This window comes from Capsicum annuum, chromosome 4 (assembly GCF_002878395.1).
Source record: "Capsicum annuum cultivar UCD-10X-F1 chromosome 4, UCD10Xv1.1, whole genome shotgun sequence".
NCBI classification, from domain to species: Eukaryota; Viridiplantae; Streptophyta; class Magnoliopsida; order Solanales; family Solanaceae; genus Capsicum; species Capsicum annuum.
The window spans coordinates 180,554,015-180,562,725 of record NC_061114.1 but is presented as its reverse complement, the minus strand read 5'-3'; the positions used below and the strand labels follow the sequence as shown (position 1 = coordinate 180,562,725).

The 8,711-nt window shown below is 38.1% G+C and overlaps 1 pseudogene; it reads right to left on the bottom strand.

Moving 5' to 3' along the window:
- Positions 1–6,840: 6,840 nt before the first annotated feature.
- On the bottom strand, positions 6,841–8,428 carry LOC124898022 (annotated as a pseudogene).
- Positions 8,429–8,711: the final 283 nt, after the last annotated feature.

The window sequence follows — 8,711 nt, the reverse complement described above, 5'->3', positions numbered from 1 at the left end:
TTGAAGTGAGGCAGAACAAGAATGACGATTGAAAGGTTTCTTAATCTTTTTAATGTCGCCTCTTGAATCGGGTTTCTAATTTCGGCTCTATGGTTAAGATTTTAATTGGGTCTATGGAATGGATAGTTGGGTGGGTTATTTTTATTTTGGATAAAATAAATAAATCGGGTAAATGCCTTGGATCATCCCATGTGTCCCGTTGTTTGGGTAAAGGATAAATACAACCCAAAAGATTGACAACAAGGGTATATGCGTACTATTTATAATACTTCGAGGTTATATTTATCTCTTTTTTGTAAAATAAAGAAAAATTGGATAAATGCCTAGGATGATCCCATGTGTCTCGCAGGGTTTACAAAACTAAAAAAATTGACGGCAACGATAAATATATATCCAAAGTATAACGGAAACTATATGCACACCATTTATGATAATTCGAAGGTATATTTATCCCTTTTCCGTTAATTTTTTATACTGTACCATTATCGACTTTGAATTTTTTCTTAATTTATTGGTCAGTCTAGCATACGTTGACATCGTGGGAGTAACTTCTTTTAATTGTCATGTTGCCTATTGTATTATAATCTAACATATTCTTATTTAGGATTCAATAGTTAGTTTGATTCTTACTTAAATTTTTTTTGCATAACGATTGATTTAATGTAATCGATGAGCCTCACCTAAATGATTTGATATAAAGATGATAAGATTAAAAGAGAAGAAAAAAACGATCAGAGAGAAAAGGAAAAACCTAAAACATTTAGCAATAACTTATTTTATTCATCTGATAACCTCTGCATTTTGCAAGAGATCGAAACTGAGGAAACATACACAAAGAAATAGAATTAAAATATAAATATAATATAGAGTACACACAATATTACTAGTAACTTAGACAGCACGAAGCTACAAAAGAACTTCTCCCGCGGGGCTTATTATTTATTTTTTTCCCTCATTGCCACTCGAAAATGAAAAATGCCTTTATTGCAGCTCAACGTTATACATTTCTTGCATAAGAATATAATATTGTGAATGAGAACATAGAATAAAAATGTGACAACGTAGGTCTATATATTAATGATTTGCATGAAGATTGTGAAACTTACTGCAAGGCACTTTAGACATATCATTTTTATAAGTTATAGTTTGCTTTACCTCAGATATAATGAAGTCTCTTCTTAGTAATGGTAAGGAGGAGGGAAAGAGGTGTAAAGATAGTGGGGTGGTGGTAGAGACTTGTAGTCTGAAGTTGGTGGTGGTGGCGATGTGTAAATTGGGGTGTAAAGAGGGTAGTATGGCTCTTTGGGTGGTGGTGGCAACTTGTAAATATGAGTTGGTGGAGGTGGTGTCTTGTAAATTGGAGTATAAGGTGGGTAGTAGGGTACCTTGGGTGGTGGGGGTTGTGAAAATTTGATACTATATAGAAGAGAAAGATTTGTATATCGATTATATGATACATAGTACATCAGCAGTGTATTTATATACACACAATATAATAGACTCATACATACACTAAAGTCCTAGTACAAGTTTTAAACTAGCTAAGAGCAGAGTTCTGTTGTAACGTGAACTCTACTAGTAACATGATACTAAGTACTAAAGCTTATCACTAACAACTAGAGTTTATGTCTAAGTAATCTAATCATTATCTTCAACACTTCCCCTCAAGCTAATTGGAGGTGATTTGATCACACTTAGCTTGTCTCTAAAAAATATGAATGAGTCCTTCGCTAAAGCCTAAGTGTGAATATCGGCTCGTTGATCTCTTGATCTCACAAACTGAGTGACTAGCTGTCTTTGAGCCACTTTTTATCTAATGAAATGATAATCCAGCTTAATGTGTTTAGTTCTGGCATGCAAAACTGGATTGGTGGACATGTATAGTGCACTTAAGTTGTCACGAAACAGTGTGGGAGCTGACTTGATGCATATACTTGTCACGACCCGAGTCGGGGCCCTGGCCGTAACGGGCGTCCCAAACCATCTAGGCCCGAGAGACCCCTGTAACTCTCCAACCCACTAGTAATATTGTCCCCTTTGGTCCTAGGCCCGCACGGCTTTAAAAAGCATCACTAGGGAGTACGGGTTGCTTACTTATATACCCAGCATCCCTCCTGTGTTTTACCGATGTGGGACTCCTTCTCTTAAGTTGGGGTGTTATATACACCCTTTCTTATGGAGTCAGCGTCCTCTCTGAGGTTTGCCCCACCAAATGGGATTTGCCTACACTCAGTACTGAGGTTTGCCCTACCTTACCGGTATTCTCCTATACTCAGTTTGAACTCTGGCTCATATCGATAAGGCTGACACAAGAGCGACTTTGATACCATTCTATCATGACCAGAGCTAGGGCCCTGTCCGCGACGGGCATCCCGAACCATCTAGGCTTGAGAGATCCCCTGTAACTCCCAACCCACTAGTGATATTGTCCATTTTGGGCCCAGGCCCACATGGCTTTAAAACGCGTCACTAGGAGTAAGACTTGCTTACTTATATACCCAGCATCCCTCATGTGTTTTGTCGATGTGGGACTCCTTCTCTTAAGTTAGGGTATTACAATACCAATATCCTGCAGTATATAAGTCAACCATGTAAGCTCAGCTGTTGCAAAAGCTAAGGCTCTATACTCAGCTTCTGCACTTGATCTTGCAACTGTGTTCTATTTCTAGAGGACTATGATATACAATTTTCACCAAGATCCATGCTATAACTAGTGGTCGATATTCTTATGGTTGCACACCCTACCCAATCAGCGTCTAAAAAACAATATAACTTGAATGAGGACTGGGAGGTAATGCATAGACTATGAGTAATGGTTCCTTTAATATATCTGAGTATCTTTTTCACAGCCTGAAGATGCATAGAGTTAGGACTCTGTATGAATCGACTTTTAAGGTTTACAGCATGGGTTATATATAGTCTGGTCAATGTCAGGTATTGTAGACTCCCTACAATGCTTCTATACACTGATGGATCAACTGTTACTCCAGTATCCTCTTGTAAGTTGTGTTTTTATGCTAAGGGAGTATGTACTGCCTTTGTGTTTGTCATGTCCACTATCTTTAGTAGATCATATGCATACTTACTTTGACATAAGTGAATTCCATTTGAAAAATAGGTAACTTCAACTCCAAGAAAGAAACGCAGCTGCCCAAGGTCTTTCATGGCAAATTCTGTGCTCAGCTTCTTCATAACTTCATCCATCAGCCTTGAGTTATTTCCTATCACAATTATGCCATCTACATACAATAGTAGTAATATAGTTCCTATTGATCTATGAAAAGTGAATAGCGATGAGTCAGCTCTACTGCACTTGAACCCAATATTGAGGAGGTACATGCTGAATTTTTCAAACAAGGCTCTAGGAACCTGTTTTAGGCCATACAATGCCTTTTTCAGCTGACAAACATGTCTTGGATACCTACTATCAACAAAACCTGGTGGTTGACTCATATAAACCTCCTCTGCAAGACGTCCATGTAGGAAAGCATTTTTAACATCTAGTTGTCTAATGGACCAATGTTGAGTGACTGTAACAGATAGGACAATTCTGATAGTAGTTGCCTTTACAACAGGGCTAAACGTTTCTTCAAAGTCTATCCCTTCAAGTTGTGAGTCATTTTTATGCAGTGCTTGTAATTCTTCCTGCATAGCTATTGACCAGTGTAAAGAGTGAAGTGCGAAGTGCTTCTTTGAGTGACTTAGGTTCACTTGATGCAGTGTTGAACCTGGCTACAGATAAAGATATATGAGACAAAGAGAGATTCTTAGCTTTTGACTTGGTAATCATAACATGTTCTACTGGTGCAGTTGGAGCTGAAACATAACACGTTGAGACTGTGAAAACTTTGAGGAATCAACCTCACGTTGAATTCCCTTTGGATCTACAATGTGGGACATCTTTGGCAATTATTGGTGATCACTCATCTGCAACTTGTCATCTACATGCACCTCATTGGAAGAGTTTGTCGGAGATTGATCTTTTGTAGGAGTTGGTAATTCCACAGTGTCATGTTGAGACTCTTCTGGAGCTAGTACTTCAAGTGTTGGTATAGTTTATATTACTTTCCCTGAAGTGTTATCCAAAGTAGCTATATGAGAAGAATTTGATGAGTCAAAATTCTGACTTACCAATGAACCGCCTGCCTTCTTGTCTTCTGAGAAGAGTTCAAAAATATAGCAAAATGAGTTGATCCTATAGAAAAGTTGTTATTTTCCTGCACAGAAGGTAGAGTTAGTTCATCAATGACAACATGTCTTGATATGAATACCATTCTTGTGGATGGATAGTAACATTTGTATCCCTTATGGAGGCTGCTATAACCAATGAAAACACATGGATATGTCTTTGGAGAGAATTTGTTGCTTCCTTTGATGTAAGGAAAACACCTACACCCAAATACTTTCAAGCTTATTATAGTCAGGGTGTGTTCCATGAAGCTTATGAAAAGGTGTTTCCTTCTTTAAAGCTGAAGATAGTAGCCTATTTATTAGAAAAACAGTTGTAAAAAAGTCTTCTGTCCATAGAAACAAATGCAATTTTGCATGGAACAATAAAGTTAGACCATTTTCTACCACATGCCTATGTTTTCTTTCTGCAATACCATTCTGCTTAGGTGTATATGGACAGGGTATGTGTCTAGCAATCCACAATTTTCCAAGTGATTAATGGATTGTGAACTAGCAAATTCACCACCTTCATCACATTGGAATATTTTGATGCTTTTAGTGAACTATTTTTCAACCATCTTTTGGAACTTAATAAACACTTCAAAGAAATCTGATTTTTTTCTTAATGGATAAAGTCATGTGTAACTACTATGATCATCTACAAATAGTGCATAAAATCTCATATGCTGTGAAGACTCAACAAGTGCAGGACCCCATATATCACAATGAATTTTTAGCAAAGGTTCTTTTTCAGCTTTATTTTTCAAACCAAAAGGCAATTTACAACCTTTACCCATTTGACAACTAACATAAACAGTAGGATTTTTATTCCAACAAGTGATATTGATACACTTATTTCTGTCTAAAAGTTCTAAATACTTAGAATTTAGATGCCCAAGTCGGGTATGCCAAACATCACTAGAACTAAAGCTACTCCTTCTTGTCTGTATTGTTGTCAATGCTAGTGGATTGTTGCCTTCCAATACATAAATATCTTCTCTTCTAGATCCCTTCACTAGTTTCTTCCCTGTTTTCTTGTCCTTTACATCAAAAGTTAATTCATCAAACTCAATTGTACAATAATTATCTTTGGTTAGCTTGCTTACTGATAGTAGTTTCTTCTTAAGTTCAGGAACAACCAGTACCTCTTTCAGTTTTAAGCCAGATACACTACCACTGCCAATGTGTGTAATATTGAGTTCATTTTTATTTCTAACTACTATCTTATCAGATCTTTCGTAAGGTTTTAGATTAGATAGTTTACCTGAGGAGTTTGTCATATAAGTACTTCTCCAGAATCCACATAGACTGCATTGTCTACATTGTTAGGACCATTTAAGGTGACAGATGCTAATGCTTGAGGCAAGTCATCTTTAGCTTGGTATGAAAAATCCCATCTATAGAAGCATTTGAGTACATTGTGATTGTTTCTCCCACAGATCTGACAAGCAGCAGAGTCTTGCTTCTCTTTTAAGGGATTTACAATGTTTTGAGTAGGCTGTTGGTTAGAGCTCTGTCCAGCTACTCTAAAACCACTGCCTCTTAAGCTATAGTTCATGTTTCGTCTACCTCTGTAGGATTTTTCTCTACCCTTATAGTTATTTTGCTTGCCATGATTGGCCTGTTGAGCAATGAAAGCAGTATTGTGGTTGATTTGTTGAGGTTCTTCTCCATCATATTCTCTGAGATCAAAGACTCTCAAAGCATTAACTAATAGGTTTAAAGTTGGATAGGGAGGCTTACCAAGCCTAACAGTCCTGAATATCTTGTACTTGGGTCCTAGCCCTCCGACGAAATTGGTTACTTTACTGTCCTCATCCACTGACTTGTGTATGGATGCTGAACCATCACATATGCCTTTGAACTCTTTCAAAAACTCATCAGTGGACTTGGATCCAATTCTAATGGTTTAAAGTTGTTGCTTCAACTGGAACTCTTTGTCCTTAGTGGCTTGAAGGTATGTTTCCTCTAAGATTTTCCTATTTCCCTGGCAGTTTTACAGCCCACAGTGAGGTACATGGTTTCTTCTGATAGTGTACCAGAGATCCAACTCCTCAATAACACATCCTTCTCCTCCCAATCATCAATGTCACTGCTCTTGTCAGTGGCTTTACCACTGTTTTTATCACTGCTGAAAGTAGTTTCATCAGTGGTTTCTGCTTTGGACTCCTCCTTAATGAGATAGGCTAATCTCATAACTGGAATAAGCTATAGAATCTGAGTTCTCCATATCAAATAATTTAATGGCTTAAACTTAATAGGAACAAAAGCAATAAGGTGGCGTAGTGAGAAAGTTGAGAGTGAGTTTGGGGTTGATGCTATTTTGAGATAGGACTGTTTTAGCAATTTGAGAATTGGTTAGCAGAAGAACGCTTAGCGCTCTGATACCATGTGAAAATCTAATGCTATGTAGAAGGGAAAGATTTATATATAGATTATATGATACATAGTACATCAGCAGTGTATTTATATACACACAGTACAGTAGACGCATACATACACTAGAGTCCTAGTACAAGTTTTAAACTAGCTAAGATCAGAGTTTTGTTATAACATGAACTCTACTATAAACATGATACTAAGTACTGAAGCTTATCACTAACAACTAGAGCTTATCTCTAAGTAATCTTATCATTATCTTCAATAGTGACAACTTGTAAATAGGGGTTGGTGGAGGTGGTGACTTATTGATAGGAGTGTGTGGGACAGTAAGGCACCTTGGATGGTGGTGACTTGTAAACTGGAGTTGGCGGTGATGGCGACTTATAAATTAGGGTGTGTGGAGGTAGTATGACTCTTTGGGTGGAGGTGGCGACTTGTAAACTAGACTTGGTGGAGGTGGCGACTGGTAAACTGAGATATATGGAGGGTAGTAAGGCTTCTTGGGTGGTGGTGGTGACTTGTAAACTGGAGTTGGTGGTGATGGTGATTTGTAGACTGAGTGTGTAGAGAGTAGTATGACTCCTTAGGTGGTGGTGGTGAATTGTAAATGGGAGTTGGTGGTGGCAGAGACTTATAAAGTGGTGCGGGATAATATGGCTCCTTGGGTGTGGAGGCGATATGTAGACTAGGGTTGGTGGAGGTGGTGACTTGTTGACTGGGTGTGTGGAGGGTAGTAAGGCTCCTTAGTAGTGGTGGCGACTTGTAAACTGTAGTCGGTAGAGGCGGTGACTTGTAGATTGGGGTATGAGGAGGGTAGTATGGCTCCTTAAGTGGTTGTGGTGACTTGTAAACTGGAGTCGGCGAAGGTGGCGACTTATAGACTGGGTGTTTGGAGGGTAGTAAGGCTCTTTGGGTGGGGGTGGCAACGTATAAACTTGAGTTAGTGGAAGTGGTGATTTGTAGACTGGGTGTGTGGGGGATAGTATGGCTCCTTAGGTAGTAGTGGTGATTGGTAAATAGGAGCCGGTGGAAATGGCGACTTATAGACTGGGTGTGTGGAGGGTAGTAAGGCTCTTTTGGTGGGGGTGACGACTTGTAAACTGGAGTTGGTGGAGGTGGCGATTTGTAGACTGGGGTGTGTGGAGGATAGTATGGCTCCTTGGGTGGTGGTGGTGGTGACTAGTAAAGCGGAGTTGAAGGTGATGGTGATTTGTAAAGTGGTGCAGGATGATAAGGTGTTGGTGAAGGATGGTATGGCTCTTTTGGTGATGGTGGAGATAAATATTGATAATTTGCTGAGCTTTGGGAAGCCAAGCAAAGTGACACAAAAACCATTAAAAGAGTGGAAAATAGAGAGGCCATTTCTCCCAAAAAGAAACAAAGGAGAGAAGTTGTTGTCCCTTTAAGCTGCACTCAAAGCCCTTTGTATAGCTTTCATTTAGAAGGTATAAGGCTAAAGTTATGTATTTTTAATTAGTTTTGTCATGTTGTCGGTTCAATTTGACCTTTGTTGGTATACTTTTTTTTTTTGTTGGATAGAAGGTGCAAGCTAAGCAAAGAAATTAACTACTATGGCAGCTATACTATTTATGATGCAATAATTCAAAAAAAAATACGTGGATCCTACAACTTCCCACAAGATTTTAGTTATAGGAATCTGAGCACTTTTTTTTTACACTTAGGGTGTGTGGTACGATGGAAAATATTTTCTGAAAAATGTTGGTTGTAGTAAAAAATATTTTCTAAGATAATTCATTTTTTCCTATTTGAGGGAAAATGACTTCCTTCATGGACCAAGGGAAGTTATTTTTCGGAAAATGATAAATGTAACTTATGCCCCCATCCTCACCCCTCTTCCCACCCCAACAACACTCATATTCACATAACTCAAAAAATTCACATTTCTAAAAAATTTATTTTACTCAAAATATTTTTCACTGTGCTTTGCTTCAATTTTTCACTGCTTGAAATAAAAAATAGTGAAGCCCGACTTTTTTTCATTTCCAATGTTCGTTGAATGTATTGTTATTTTCATATGCATAGAGGAAGACTTACCTATGTTACTTTTGCTAATTGCATATTTTATTTTGTCATCGATGTTACTTCTTTCACGAGGTTGAATAAGCTTATCGTTCCGTTATATTTCTATTGATTGTAGT